The sequence below is a fragment of the Lipotes vexillifer genome, unplaced genomic scaffold (assembly GCF_000442215.2).
Source record: "Lipotes vexillifer unplaced genomic scaffold, Lipotes_vexillifer_v1.1 scaffold916, whole genome shotgun sequence".
Lineage (NCBI taxonomy): Eukaryota > Metazoa > Chordata > Mammalia > Artiodactyla > Lipotidae > Lipotes > Lipotes vexillifer.
This window is the reverse complement of record NW_006798383.1, coordinates 1,869,475-1,886,195: the sequence shown is the minus strand read 5'-3', so window position 1 is coordinate 1,886,195 and position 16,721 is coordinate 1,869,475. Positions and strand designations below refer to the sequence as shown.

At 39.1% G+C, this 16,721-nt stretch overlaps 1 protein-coding gene and 1 pseudogene across 1 annotated transcript in view; both read right to left on the bottom strand.

Moving 5' to 3' along the window:
* The window catches only part of BTRC (beta-transducin repeat containing E3 ubiquitin protein ligase), a 185,620-nt gene that overhangs the window by 143,666 nt on the left and 25,233 nt on the right, over window positions 1-16,721 (bottom strand). The gene's annotated exons all lie outside the window — the stretch shown is intronic.
* The window catches only part of LOC103090818 (BTB/POZ domain-containing adapter for CUL3-mediated RhoA degradation protein 3 pseudogene), a 915-nt pseudogene continuing 205 nt past the window's right edge, over window positions 16,012-16,721 (bottom strand).

The window sequence follows — 16,721 nt, the reverse complement described above, 5'->3', positions numbered from 1 at the left end:
ACCATTTCAAAGATCAGGTGTCATGTTCCCTAGTAAGAAACAAAAATGAACATAATCTACCCTCCCCATTCAGGTTTATGGAATTTAGCAGGAGAATAGGTTTACTGGCTATCTGATTGCTTGATGCGTTTGTGAGGACATATTCTGTGATGGTGTGGTTATTATTTAGGTTAGATAAGAAATTCTTCCCCTTTCTCTCAGGACATCAGTATTAAGAGTTACATATTCACAAGAAGGTTCCAAAATGAATATTTCTGGAGCAAGTGAAATGTGACAAGAAATTGTGAACTGGGGAGTGATGAGTATAGCTAATTTTTTTTTCTTCCAAGAAAATTAACTACCTGATCTTACAATCTAACTTAGCACAAGCCAAGATGCAAACTAGTAAATCTCAAATGCACATTGACATTTGGTGTGATGATGACACTGTCCACTTTTAGACACCAATCTTAAAATCAGCACATCAGATTCTAATGTAAAACGTTGTTACAGATTTACAAACTAGCCTCAAAAATTTGTTCCAAGATAAGTTAAGAGAAAGGGAGATTCAAATTCATGCATTGTTATATCCCAGTGCGCTACAATATCTAGGCATAACAGTATACAGGCACATATGGTAGGCTTTCATTTTCTAACTCGCTTACAAAATGTTAGCTAACTTGTTGAAGGAATCTTTGACATGTTTGCTGGGTATCTGAACCATTTACTAGCCTAAGCTGTCTGATCTAAGTCACGTGAGTCACATATGACCTACTACTACTAAATAACAGCATAAAGGGGATGAGTAGGGCTTCCCTGGTGGCGCAGTGGTTGAGAGTCCGCCTGCCGATGCAAGGGACATGGGTTCGTGCCCCGGTCCGGGAAGATCCCACATGCCGCAGAGCAGCTGGGCCTGTGAGCCATGGCCGCTGAGCCTGTGCATCCGGAGCCAGTGCTCTGCAACGGGAGAGGCCACAACAGTGAGAGGCCTGTGTACCGCAAAAAAAAAAAAAAAAAGTATTTTACAAATCTTTCAAAACAAAAAAACTCTGGTTCTCTCTTCTCTTTCCCCATCTTCTCTTTTCTAAAAAGAAGTTTCTGGGCTTCCCTGGTGGCGCAGTGGTTGGGAGTCCGCCTGCCGGTGCAGGGGACACGGGTTCGTGCCCCAGTCCGCGAGGATCCCACATGCCGCAGAGCGGCTGGGCCTGTGAGCCATGGCCGCTGAGCCTGCACATAAAAACTTTCTTCTCTATGCCTATACCAAAGGACAGATTCTAGTCAGGCAAAATCAAGCATTGTTTAAAGAGCCTATTTATGAAAATTAACTTATATTTAAGCAAGTCAACATTAATATTTGGATTTTGACTGAAAATACTCAATGGATTACTTTAAAACACTGTTTTTATGGTCAGTCGATACTATCTCTCATAACTGACTTACATTCACACCACAGTTTCCAACTACAACACAAGAACATTAAATATAAAAACCTCTACTAAAAGGCAAAAGGGCAATGGCATTCATGTACTCATGCTCAGGTAGTGTTCAATTATTTGCAATTAAATGTGGAAGAAATATGGGAATTTCAACACCACAGTTTTTAGATCAACCCTTCAGTTTTATGGATATTTATAGCATGTGTCCAGTCTCGCAGAACTCCATCTTCCTCCACCCCATTTGTAATAGAAACTGCTCTTAAACCACTTTAACACATTGTTACTGAGATACTTCTTTTACACAGTACCTACCAAGCAGCAGATCAATACTCTAACACAGAGATTCCGATTCTATTACCACAAAAACCTGTGCAAACAGCCAGATGCTGAACAAAGAGCACAGCTTTCATTCCTAACATGTCTCCACTCCACTGGGAAGAAATATTTTGCTATGGTGGGCAAATAGAAGTTGGGAAAGAAATAATGGCATTTAAAATAATTAAGAAGCTCTGATTATAGAGAAAGTTTGAAGGATATAGCTAAAACAAATTTCACCTACAAGATGCTTATCGTTTATCACCAAACCCATCTGTTCATCTGCAGTCACAATGCTTCATTTGATGCTTTACAAATTGCCATGACATTAGGCGTTTATGTTGCAGTTCAACACTTAAGACTAAAATGATACAGAAAAGAGATTATAGAAAAGAATGAAAATAAAGCATTGGGTAAGAAATGAGGGAAAAGAGAAGGGAAAGAGGAGAAAATGAAAACATTTTACTGTTCTTTTAAAGACACTTTCAGTGTCTTTCAGTGTCTTTCAGTCACTTTGTGACTTCAATTTCTTTCTAAATGTGCTACCAAAAAAGCTTTATTCACAACATTTTCATATAGTTATTGTATTTATCTTTCCTTCCTACCGTTATTATGATCTGAGGCAATAAAACTGAGTTGAAATATAATTAGAAAGGACAGAGATCTGTCTATATGCAATGATACTAGCAACTTGTGGCACCAGAGGGATTTAACTTCTGTCTAAAACCAATTCTCCCTGTCCTTTCTTACATTACATACTTCTGATTGACTAAGGCTGCAGTACATCCTTTCTAGACCAGCTTTAATCATTTTCACAACTATGGTTGCTATGACAACAGGATGCAGCTTATCTGTGCTATTTTCATTTTCTCCATTTGAGTTGCCATAACAACACAATCATCCTGCCTTTCTCCAATATGTAACAACTTTCTCTCAGGATTGCATTCTTAAGGACACTGGACTTCCCCATGAAGAAAGTAACAAAATTTGCATAAGAATTTTATTTAAGTAATAAAAAATCCATTTTAAAATCTTTTGAGGGAAGAGTTAATTTTATAGGAACTTTCATCATTAAAAAAAATAAAATAAAAAAAACTGAAACCTGAAACCTAAAGACTATCTACCATTAGCAGTGACTTACTTTTACACAGACTTCCCCAAGCAAAAGATAGCAATATCATCATGATTATGAGCTGTGGCAAACTGTTCATTAATACCTGTCCCAAGTAGAACAATCAAGAATGAATACAGTTCTATACTGCATACTTTGCTGTGGTAATCCAACATCATTTGTTAGGAACACCAGAGCTCTAAGTAGTGGGCTTTATACTAGGTAAACTCCATTTTAAAATCTTTACCTTCAATCCAAGGCTTTCCATGGTAGTAGAATCCTGAAGAAGTTCATACACTTCAAATTCTTTTATAGTATAAATTGAGTATTTATAAAAACTCCTATTTATAGAAAAGATCAAAGAAAAGCATTTATTGTTCTAAATCGGCAACACAAATTTTAAAAAATATTTTGGCTACTAGATCACCATATCCATTACTAGGACCATCATGTCAGAACATAAAAGTGTGGTTTTTAAAAAAAAAAAACAACTATCAATTGTTACAACCCTTTCTTGTACCAGTATTTGCTATAACAGGACTCCATATATGCAAAAGGTTATTTTAATTTAATAGTTTAAATCACTAAATTCAGATCTTTTAAGCCCTTTGATCAGCTGACCAAGATACATTAAAATCTCTCCCATAGTGGGAATTCTATGGCGGTCCAGTGGTTAGGACTCCATGTTTCCACTGAAAGGGCACAGGTTTGATCCCTGGTTGAGGACCTAAAATCCTGCAAGCCAAGCAGCACAGCCAAAAACAAAATTCTCCCATAATATAAATATCCATGAATATGTATATATATTTATTGCTTATAAACAAAACATGGAAATATTACTATTTGAGGAGAAAATATGCAAATGTTACTGTTACTAAGATTCCCCTTAGTTCCCTAAGGCATCTAAAAGATTATTTATAATATGTAGTATTTTTATAGGATTGAACTAATTTTCACATATTAATGTAACAAGACACATTTTAATTTTAATCACAGCTGAGATAATTTAATAAATTTTGTAGTTTACAGTGAACTGAAAAAGATGATTTATTTAACCAAACCTGAGGATCATAGCAGGATCATTTTCTTAAGTTCATTTTTTAAAGAAAAATTCCACTACTCTTCCAACCTCTGAAATAACAATTTGGTTTTTAGCCAGTTTTTTTTAAAGACTAAAGAGGAGAGGGTTGGCAAATGTAAAGAGCAAAAATAATGACTGGATCAAGATCTGTTTTTGTTTTTGTTTTTTTAAATTAATTTATTTAGTTAGTTAGTTTTGGCTGAGTTGGGTCTTCATTGCTACACGTGGGCTTTCTCTAGTTATGGCAAGCAGGGGCTACTCTTCGTTGCGGTGCGAGGGCTTCTCACCAGAGTGGCTTCTCTTGTTGTGGAGCATGGGCTCTAGGCGTGCGGGCTCCAGTAGTTGAGGCACAGGGGCTCAGTAGTTGTGGCATGGGGGCTCAGTAGTTGTGGCTTGCAGGCTCTAGAGCGCAGGCTCAGTAGTTGTGGTGTACGGGCTTAGTTGCTCCACAGCATGTGGGATCTTCCCGGACCAAGGCTGAATGAACCCTGGCAGAGGATTCTTAACCACTGCACCACCAGGGAAGTCCAAGATCTTTTCTTCAGAATCTTTTCCATACAAGAAAATGAGGAACTCCAAAACAATGATAATTTAAAAAAAAAAAAAAAAGGCAGCTAGAGTAAATGGGTAGTTACACTACTTAAAGGATTCGTTGAGAGAGGGGGAATGGCAGCACAGAGGGTACTGACAGAAAAGGAGAGAAACTAGGACCAAATGGATTCCAATCCTGGGCAACCTGGATAGACTCTCACATGAAAATGAAACCAACAAACTGGGCTAAAATCATACACAAAAGCCCATCTCTCTCTAACCCTGCTTTCTTCTTTCCATAGTACTGGTAGGGAACCTCAAGAAAATCCTTTCTAAGGCTTAAACTCCCAAGTAACTGTTACCTTGCAATGACTTAATAAATTAGCTGAAGCCAGTAGGTCCTAGGCTATAAGCAAGATGATGTAATTTTATTATAGTGCAATAATGTGAATTTAGGTGCTAATGCTGTTGAAATTGGAGTCTCAAGACTGGATTTTTGTGATGCACTTTGATAGAATTGGTGAATTATCTGTGCACGTGTGGCTTGGCATTCTTGGTAACAGCCACGACTCATCCAGAATACCTCTCAAAAGACAGGCTCTGGCCTCATCACCAGGGCAGTCTGCTGCGAACCGACACGCATTCAGATCTATGCTATTGCTATCACACCTGCTGGAACTCACTGGTGGAATTGCTATTCCTGCCCTAATCTGACATGTCTAGCCACACACTCCATAGGGACTTGCAGGCTACTGGGACATGCCCCTACCAACTCTTCTCAAGAGTGTGCTATATCCTGTCCCTAACTCTCTCCAGGTTAGGGCCTTCCTTATTTCTCTTCTCTGTTCCTAAGATAAGTAGTTATGCTCTACTCATAATTAGTGAGTCTGTGATCTCTGTGTGTTTTGTAGAGAGGAGGAGAGTGGGGGAAGAACCTGCTTTTAGCTTTACCTTTTTTTTTTTTTTTTTGCGGTATGCAGACCTCTCACTGCTGTGGCCTCTCCCGTTGCGGAGCACAGGCTCCGGACGCGCAGGCTCAGCGGCCATGGCTCACGGGCCCAGCTGCTCCGCGGCATGTGGGATCTTCCCAGACCGGGGCACGAACCCATGTCCCCTGCATCGGCAGGCGGACTCTCTACCACTGTGCCACCAGGGAAGCCCTTAGCTTTACTTTTGATACTACTGTGCTAGCCAAAGAGTTCGTTCAGATATATAATTGAGTATTTAAAAGGACAAAAACCCTTATCTCATGAATAAATTAGTGTCCCCAATATAAGCAAAGTGAAGTCCACAAGCCAGGCGAACTGAATACTTCAAAATGGTACTTTTCCTGTGATTTTAAGAGGTAAGAATTCTATATATACACAAGAGAGCTAAATGTACTACATTCCAAGGTACGATGTAGTGATTTATAAAGCTTAATTATATCAGTCACTGGCAACTGGATCTGGAAAGGTCCAATTTCCAAAACTTAAAAATAATTTTATTGCTATTTGAACCATTCTGAATAACTTTTCCAAATTGAAAGAATACATTATCATAAAAAAATAAGTTATCAAAGAGTCATATTCTTTAATAAGAAATTATAATGTACCTTTAGTCATCAATCTCCACCCCTAGCCCTACAAGAATATTAATCTTCCAAAGAGAATTGAAATGGAAACATCTCCTTTTGTCCAGCTAAACAATGTCCATATTCTGTAAAATCTTTAATTTATTTACTATAACATTAGAATAAAGGAAGACCTAGGTATGGATTCCAAAGCATATACTTAGTTTTAGAAGGGCACAACATACAGTACAAGAAGTCTGCATTATACTGGCTATGCTTGTTTTAAAGATTAGTTTTCTCACTCAAATGCCTTTCAATGATGTATGAAATTTGAAGAGAATGTGAAAGGCAAAGAACTCAATTCTACTATAAGGCGTCTTCCTCCTATGTGTTAGACCAGTTGGTTTCCAAACTGCACATGCCAGGAGGTAGGCAGGATGATCCTTTGGTGTACAAGGGGAAAAAATTAAACTTCTATTAAAATTAATTTGATTTTAAAAAGAAATTAATGTTTTCTGATTTTTATAATATAGACTGACACTTGTTCCCTCATTTTTTTAAAAAAAAAAGTTCAGGGCTTCCCTGGTGGCGCAGTGGTTGAGAGTCCGCCTGCCGATGCAGAGGACGCGGGTTCGTGCCCCGGTCCGGGAAGGTCCCACATGCCGCAGAGCGGCTGGGCCCATGAGCCATGGCCGCTGAGCCTGTGCGTCCGGAGCCTGTGCTCCGCAACGGGAGAGGCCACAGCAGTGAGAGGCCCGTGTACCGCAAAAAAAAATAATAATAAAAAAAAAATTTTTTAATTTAAAAAAAGTTCATCTGTGTTATCTTTCTTTTAGATTCTGCATATAAGTGCTATCATATGATATTTGTCTTTCTCTGACTTACTTCACTTAGTATGATAATCTCCAGGTCTATCCATGTTGCTGCAAATGGCATTATTTCATTCTTTTTAATGGCTAAGTAATATTCCATTGTATATATGTACCACATCTTCTTTATCCATTCATCTGTCAACAGACATTTAGGTTGCTTCCACGTCTGTAAACAGTACTACAATGAACACTGGGGTGCATGTATCCTTTTGGACCATGTTTTTCTCCAGATATATGCCCAGAAGTGGGACTGCTGGATCATATGGTAACTCTATTTTTAGTTTTGGTTTTTTTTGTAATTTTTTTTTTTTTTTTTAGTTTTTTAAGGAACCTCCATATTGTTCTCCATAGTGGCTGTACCAATTTACATTCCCACCAACACTGTAGGAGGGTTTCCTTTTCTCTACACCCTCTCCATCATTTATTGTTTATATAATAGATTTTTGATGATGGCCATTCTGACTGGTGTGAGGTGATATTTCATTGTAGATTTAATTTGTATTTCTCTAATAATTAGAGATGTCAAGCATCTTTTTCATGTGTCTATTGACCATCTGTATGTCTTCTTTGGAGAAATGTCTATTCAGGTCTTCTGCCCATTTTTTTATTGGGTTGTTTGTTTTTTGGATATTGAGCCGCATGAGCTGTTTGTAAATTTTAGAAACTAATCCCTTGTCAGTCGCACCGTTTGAGACTATTTTCTCCCATTCTGTGGGTTGTCTTTTAATTCTGTTTATGGTTTCCCTTGCTGTACAAAAGTTTTTGAGTTCAATTATGTCCCATTTGTTCATTTTTGTTATTATTTCCATTACTCTGGGAGATGAATTGAAAAAGATACTGCTGCAATTTAAGTCAAAGAGTGTTCTGCCTATGTTTTCCTCTAAGAGTTTTATAGTACCCGGTCTTACATATAGGTCTTTAATCCATTTTCAGTTTATTTTTGTGGTGGTGTTTAAGAATGACTCCCAAGACTGAACCAGGACGAAACAGAAAATATGAACAGACCAATCGTAAGTCCTGAAATTGAAACTGTGATTAAAACTCTTCCAACAAACAAAAGTCCAGGACCAGATGGCTTCACAGGTGAATTCTATCAAACATTTAGAGAAGAGCTAACACCCATCCTTCTCAAACTCTCCCAAAAAACTGCACAGGAAGAAACACTCCCAAACTCATTCTATGAGGCCACCGTCATCCTCATACCAAAACCAGACAGATATTACAAAAAAAGAAAATTACAGGCCCGTAACGTTGATGAACATAGACACAAAAATCCTCAACAAAATACCACCAAACAGAATCCAACAACACATTAAAAGGATCATACACCATGATCAAGTGGGATTTATCCCAGGGATGCAAGTAGTCTTTAATATACGCAAATCAATCAATGTGATACACCATATTAACAAAGTAAAGAAGAAAAACGATACGATCATCTCAATAGATACAGAAAAAGCTTTTGACAAAATTCAACACTCATTTATGATAAAAACTCTCCAGAAAGTGGGCATAGAGGGAACCTACCTCAACATAATAAAGGCCATTTATGACAAACCCACAGCAAACATCATTCTCAGTGGTGAAAAACTGAAAGCATTTCCTCTAAGATCAGGAACAAGACAAGGATGTCCACGCTCGCCACTATTATTCAACATAGTTTTGGAAGTCCTAGCCACGACAATCAGAGAAGAAAAAGAAATAAAAGGAATCCAAATTGGAAAAGAAGAAGTAAAACTGTCACTGTTTACAGATGACGTGATACTATACATAGAGAATCCTAAAAATGCCACCAGAAAACTACTAGAGCTAATCAATGAATTTGGTAAAGTTGCAAGATACAAAATTAATGCACAGAAATCTCTTGCATTCCTATACACTAACAACGAAAGATCAGAAAAAGAAATTAATGAAACAATCCCATACACCATTGCAACAAAAAGAATAGAATACCTAGGAATAAACCTAAGGAGGTAAAAGACCTGTACTCAGAAAACTATAAGGTGCTGATGAAAGAAATCAAAGATGACACAAACAGATGGAGAGATATACCATGTTCTTGGATTGGAAGAATCAATACTGTGAAAATGACTATACTACCCAAAGCAATCTACAAATTCGATGCAATCCCTATCAAATTACCAGTGGCATTTTTTATAGGACTGGAACAAAAAACCTTAAAATTTGTATGGAGACACAAAAGATCCCAAATAGCCAAAGCAGTCTTGAGGGAAAAAAACAGAACTGGAGAAATCAGACTCCCTGACTTCAGACTATACTACAAAGCTACAGTAATCAAGACAATATGGTACTGACACAAAAACAGAAATATAGATCAGTGGAACAGGATAGAAAGCCCAGAGATAAGCCCACGCATCTCTGGTCAACTAATCTATGACAAAGGAGGCAAGGATATACAATGGAGAAAAGACAGTCTCTTCAATAAGTGGTGCTGGGAAAACTGGACAGCTACATGTAAAAGACTGAACTTAGAACACTCCCTAACACCATACACAAAAATAAACTCAAAATGGATTAAAGACCTAAATGTAAGACCGGACACTATAAAACTCTTAGAGGAAAACAAAGGAAGAACACTCTTTGACATACATCACAGCAAGATCTTTTTTGATCCACCTCCTAGAGTAATGGAAATAAAACCAAAAATAAACAAATGGGACCTAATGAAACTTAAAAGCTTCTGCACAACAAAGGAAGCCATGAATAAGACGAAAAGACAACCCTCAGAATGGAAGAAAATATATGCAAACGAAGCAACTAACAAAGGATTAACCCCCAAAATATATATAAGCAGCTCATGCAGCTCAATATCAAAAGAACAATCCAATCGAAAAATGGGCAGAAGACCTAAATAGGCATTTCTCCAAAGAAGAACACATGACAGGATGCTCAACATCACTAATTATTAGAGAAATGCAAATCAAAACTACAATGAGGTATTACCTCACACCGGTTAGACTGGGCATCATCAGAAAATCTACAAATGCTGGAGAGGGTGTGGAGAAAAGAGAACCCTCTTGCACTGTTGGTGGGAATGTAAATTGATACAGCTATGATGGAGAACAGTATGGAGGTTCCTTAAAAAACTAAAAATAGAATTACTATATGACCCAGCAATCCCACTACTGGGCATATACCCAGAGAAATCTGTAATTTAAAGAGACACATGCACCCATTGTTCACTGCAGCACTATTTACAATAGCCAGGTCATGGAAGCAACCTAAATGCCCATAAACAGACAAATGGATAAAGAAGATGTGGTACATATATACAATGGAATATTACTCAGCCACAGAAAGGAATGAAATTGGGTCATTTGTAGAGATTTGGATGGATCTAGAGACTGTCATACAAGTGAAGTAAGTCAGAAAGAGAAAAACAAATATTGTATATTAACGCATATATGTGGAACCTAGAAAAATGGTACAGATTAACCGGTTTGCAAGGCAGAAGTAGAGACACAGGTGTAGAGAACAAATGTATGGACACCAAGGGGGGAAAGTGGTGGGCGGGGTGGTGGGATGAACTGGGAGATTGGGATTGACATATATACACTAATATGTATAAAATAGATAACTAATATGAACCTGCTGTATAAAAAAATAAATAAAATAAAATTCAAAAAAAAATTCCAAAGGAAGCATTTGGACAAGGTAGTGAACCATGCCTATATCCTGAACTTGCTCTATTCCTAGTTACCTGATGTTTGTACTCATTCTTTGAACTACCTCACATTCTTCTAATAAATTATGGTTTTGCTCTTTAAAAAAAACAAAAAACAAAAAACCTCCCAACAAACGTACTTCCTGGACCAGATGGCTTCACAGGCTAATTCTATCAAACATTTAGAGAAGAGTTAACACCTATCCTTCTGAAACTATTCCAAAAAAGTGCAGAGGAAGGAATACTCCCAAACTCATTCTATGAGGCCACCATCACTCTGATGAACACAGACGCAAAAATCCTCAACAAAATACTAGCAATCCGAATCCAACAATACATTAAAAGGATCATACACCACAATCATGTGGAATTTATCCCAGGAATACAAGGATTTTTCAATATTCACAAATCAATCAGTGTGATACACCACATCAACAAATTAAAGAATGAAAACCATACGATCATCTCAGTAGATGCAGAAAGAGCTTTTGACAAAATTCAACACAATTTATGATAAAAACTCTCCAGAAAGTGGGCATGGAGGGAACCTACTTCAACATAATAAAGGCCATATATGACAAACCTACAGCTAACATCATACTCAATGGTGAAATGCTGAAAGCATTTCCTCTAAGATCAGGAATAAGACAAGGATGCCCACTCTCTCCACTTTTATTCAACGTAGTTTTGGAAGTCCTAGCCACAGCAATCAGAAAAGAAAAAGAAATAAAAGCAATCCAAATTGGAAAAGAAGAAGTGAAACTGTCACTGTTTGCAGATGACATGATACTATACATAGAGAATACTAAAGATGCCACCAGAAAACTACTAGAGCTAATCAATGAATTTGGTAAAGTTACAAGATACAAAATTAATGCACAGAAATCTCTTGCATTTCTATACACTAACAACTAAAGATCAGAAAGAGAAATTAAGGAAACAATCCCATTCACCATTGCAACAAAAAGAATAAAATACCTAGGAATAAACCTACCTAAAGAGGTAAAAGACCTGTACTGCGAAAACTGTAAGATGCCGGTGAAAGAAATCGAAGACAACACAAACAGATGGAAAGATATACCATATGCTTGGATTGGAAGAATCAATATTGTGAAAATGACTATACTACCCAAGGCAATCTACAGATTCAATGCAATCCCTATCAAACGACCAATAGCATTTTTCACAGAACTAGATCAAAAAAAATTTTTAATTTGTATGGAGACACAAAAAAGACCCCAAATAGCTAAAGCAATCTTGAGAAAGAAAAACGGAGCTGGAGGAATCAGGCTCCCTGTCTTCAGACTATACTACAAAGCTACAGTCATCAAAAGTGTGGTCCTGGCACAAAAACAGAAATATACATCAATGGAACAGGTCAGAAAGCCCAGAAAGAAACCAATGCACCTATGGTCAATTAATCTACCACAAAGGAGGCAAGACTATACAATGGAGAAAAGACAGTCTCTTCAATAAATGGTGATGGGAAAACTGGACAGCTACATGTAAAAAAATGAAACTAGAACATTCTTTAACACCATACACAAAAAATGGTTCCATCATTTGATCTGATATTAGACAGCCAAATGTGTCACCTACGAACCAACTGTTCCACTGGCAGACTGGGAGTTCCATAATACAAAGGGGTTGGCAGTTATGGCCCCTCATTTGTTCATTGTTTTTTGATTATTTTTTCTACTTTTCAAATTTGTTCTAATTAAAAAAAAAAAAAAACTCACTTAGGGACTTCCCTGGTGGTCCAGTGGCTAAGACTCTGTGCTCCCAGTGCAGGGGGCCCAGGTTCAATCCCTGGTCAGGGAACTAGATTCCACATGCCACAACCAAGAGTTCACATACCGCAACTAAAAGAAAAAGATCCTGCGTGTTGCAACAAAGATCCTGCACTCAGCAACGAACATCCCACGTGCCACAACTAAGACCTGGCACAGCCAAATTTAAAAAAAAAAAAAAAAAAGCTCATTTATGAAAAATTATCATATGGACATCAAAACTGAAAAACAGTGTTGTTAGATTTACTCCCTACAATGACTTCATGAGGTAGGATGTGTGGTTTATCATTAACCCTGTTTTACAAGATGAGAAATAGGAAGAAAGTATAGACAGGAAACAGAACCAAGGGCTAAGAAACTCCAGCATTTGTCTAAGGGTCAAATGGTTATTAAACCATCTGGCTCAAGAGAGTGCTCTTTCATTATATACCATTGCCTCTTAACATTTAAAAAACAAAACAAAACAAACAAACAAAAAAGCCATCTTCCCTACCAAAGGTTTTCAAATTTTAGTATTTAATCCATGGTAGGTGTCTTCTAGGTGAGTTCTAGAAAACTCTGTATAGAATCTAATTTAAACTAATCTCCAAGAAACAAGAAAAAGTGGTGGCCTCTGGGGAGGGAAAATAAATGCTACAAAGATGGGTAAAGAGATTTTCTGATATGTACCCTTTTGTATTTTTTGAATTTTGTACTGTGTTGCATGTTTTACATATTCAAAAACAAATATTTTTATAACTCCATATTTTGATTTCTATCAATAGTTAACTTCTATATATCAAGGCTTATTATAAAGCTATGTGAATAAAGCTGCATGGTACTGATACAGGGATAAATAAATAGAAAAATATACAGAATAATGAATCCAAAATCAAACCAATGCATGTAAGGACATGATTTATGATGGAGATAGCTCTGCAGATCAGTGGAGAATACATATTCTTCCAGTAGATGATGCTGGGGACACTGGAAATCCATATGGAAAAAAATGAAATGAAATTCCTTCCTCACAAACGCAAAGATCAATTCTAGAGAGACTAACATTCTAAATGTAAAAGGCAAAACTATCAAGCTTCTAGTGGAAAATATGAGACTATTTTCATAACTTTAGGGTAGAAAAGGCTTTCTTAAAGAAATCATAGAAGCACTAATTAAACACACACACACACCCTTCAATTCATCTATCAATCACATCCAGTGGAAGAAACACAAGCTCAACCAGAAACAAAACAAAAAGAGTCAAAAGTTAACCAACTAGGCTCTGATTAGGGAAATGTTGGCTCTAATCCAAGCTGTCATCAACTGTAACCTTTGAACAAGTCACATGACCTCTCTGGGTCTCAGTTTGCTCATTTTTTTTTAAGTAGAAGCGTTATATAACTTTTATTTTATATATGTCCACAGATGCTTGTACAACATACAATGACTACTTCTGAAGCTCATAGTGTTTTTTTCCATGGTACAAAGAGACAGAAAGGTTAGTGACACACACATGTTACAATGACTCTGGGTGGAGACCTAGAGAGCACACATTCCAGAGGGAAGGCTGCGGTACCTGCACAGCAACTGCCCCACTAAGCCACTGCAGGAGGACAATGGAGAGGCGAGGCCCGGAACCATCGTGGGCAGAGGCACCCAGTCACCACAATCAGATGACTTATTTGAAAAAAACCTCATTACGAGGGACCCAAATCTGTTCTGCTTTTTCCATTGTAAGTTATTACAGTGTAATAAAACTTTACTCTTTACCAAATCTTAGGCCAGTGTTTTACTTGAATCGTTCTTAAATACAAATATTGACTTTTGTTTGCCCTTAGTGCTCACATAAGAAATCAGTTCCTTGTAAAATATGTCTGATAACAGAGCTTGGACCAGCCAACACTTTGTCATTGTCAGCTCACGGCTGTATGCAACTAACAGTATCACTCACCATGGAATGTTTCAAGAACTTGTTCATATCCCAGGGAAGCAAAGACTACAAACTATAAGTGCAAAGTTGGAGGAAATGTGAAAGTAGAGAGATAGCCAGAAACGTTTGGTCATAAGGTGTAGAAGCCCCAGCTAATCAGACTGTTCCACAAAGTTACTCTTCACGTAAACATTAAAATAAAAGAACTTACATGATGGCTTTTCCATTCCTACAGAAAACATCACAACTGACATTCACTTTAATTTTCTAAAAAAGTTCAACCCAAACAGCAGGGTTGGTGTTTAAAACTTAAACTGTATAAAATATTTACAAAACATTATTTAAGCCCCCTCCCTCCCATCCTTAGCACTTAATAAAATCCAAATGGCCTAATATGAAAGTTTCCCACACAACAGTTGAAAAAGCATCTACCTGATACATGATTTTTAGGTTCGGTCATGATGGTTTTAAAGTTTTATTGTAGGCTTTGTTGCTGGATACAAAATAAAGGCATACAACTGTCACAAGTACGGTAGGATGTACAAAGTCTGAGCTGTAAAAACCATTTCAAAATATAAACTCATTTTTTTGGAACACACTGTATCAAAGGCTGCCTGTATTAATACTTTTGGCATAAAACAGTAACGTTTCCCTCGAAGAGCAGACAAAACCCATCCTGGGCTTCCCTGGTGGCGCAGTGGTTAAGAATCCACCTGCCAATGCAGGGCACATGGGTTCAAGCCCTGGTCCGGGAAGATCCCACATGCCATGGAGCAATGAAGCACGTGCGCCACAACTAATAAGCCTGCGCTCTAGAGCCGCGAGCCACAACTACTGAGCCTGCGTGCCACAGCTACTGAAGCCCGCACGCCTGGAGCCTGTGCTCCGCAACAAGAGAAGCCACTGCATTGAGAAGCCTGCACACCACAACGAAGAGCAGCCCCTGCTCGCCGCAACTAGAGAAAGCCCACGCACAGCAATGAAAACTCAACACAGCCAAAAATGAACAAATAAATTTATATTAAAAAAAAAAGCCTATCCATACTTTAACACACAACCGAATCTCCCTGAAACTACTCTACCAGCCTAGTCTCAACCACCCACATTCGTCACCACTCCCCCTGTGCGTCATGGACACAGAGGAAACAGGGAGGTAGGTAACCGAGAACGTCCATCCCACACAAGCGCCGTGCAGACAGCAGGGATCCAGCGCGGGCCACCCAGGCCCCACGGGCACACATCCTCATCCACAGTCGCACACGTCCCTTAAACTAACATGAACACACACACTGACTGGACCCAAAGGGATCTGCATGCCCTCTCGGTCTACTTGCTGAAGGCCACTCCACACTGTGTAAGAATCAGAGGCAGAGACAGGAAGGGATTTCCAGGTGACAGCTACAATGACAGCAGGCGAGACATCCTGAGGCTGCTGGTGTGAGCGGTGGTCCTGTCTGGACGCCAGAACAGAGTCTGGGGCCGTGTTTAATTTCTTCTATGCAAAGGGCAGGGCATACGCTGGGGGAAGTAAGCCCCGCTTAACGGGGCAGAAGGCCGAGGAGGAAGGAATGGAGCCCATTGGGCAGTGGTTTGTGCACTATGCCTGTGAGCAGGCCAGGCGGCCTTCCCGGGATGGAGTGGGTCAACAAGGAGGGCAGGGGAAGGGGCAGCTTTGCCCTTGGTCAGACCCTGCGGGGTCCCAACAAGCACCAGACCACAGATCAGCCGAAGGGACAACAGGCCTGCCCCTTTAACAGATCTGGGCAATGCAGATCCGCTCCCGCTCGTCATCCTCGTCCAGGTGGTGGGAGCAACCGGCTACCCCACCTGTGGCCTCCAGAAGCACGCTGTCAGGTCCCCGGTCATCCTGGGCCTCATACAGCAAAATATTCAGGGTCTCCTCATAGATCCGGGCTTCGGGGAACTCCACCTTGGTCTGTTTCTTCTCCGTGGCGTAGACAATAGAGGTACAGCAGACTTCAGCGATCTTGCGGCCCTGGCTGTAGAAGGACCAGCAGCAGATTTCATCCCCAATGACATCCTTTATGAACAGGACCCTTCCATCAAAGCAGAGACAGCTTATCAAACAGTTCGATGTTCTTCAACATATTGTCGTCAGAATTGCTGGTATACGAGCATTTGTTGTTACTTCTGTTGTAGGGCAACTTCACGGCTGGCTTATTTGAAGTCACTATAAGTTTCTGTTCTTCCTTGGATGAGGTGATAACAGGAACTCTGCAAAAAGGCTCATAAGTATCTTTGTTTTGCAGGGCTGCCTGGAACTCTTCCACCAGGCCCTGGACCAGGTAGTACTTGGCTTCTTCCTGCAGCTCCTCAATTTCCCAGTGGCTCTCGGGCAAGGGGACCGCCCCGTCACAAAGGTAATTGAGTATCGTACCATAGAGCTTCCCACACTGGTCAATGAGGATCCAGCCTTCACTGTCCGTGAGCATCTCTATG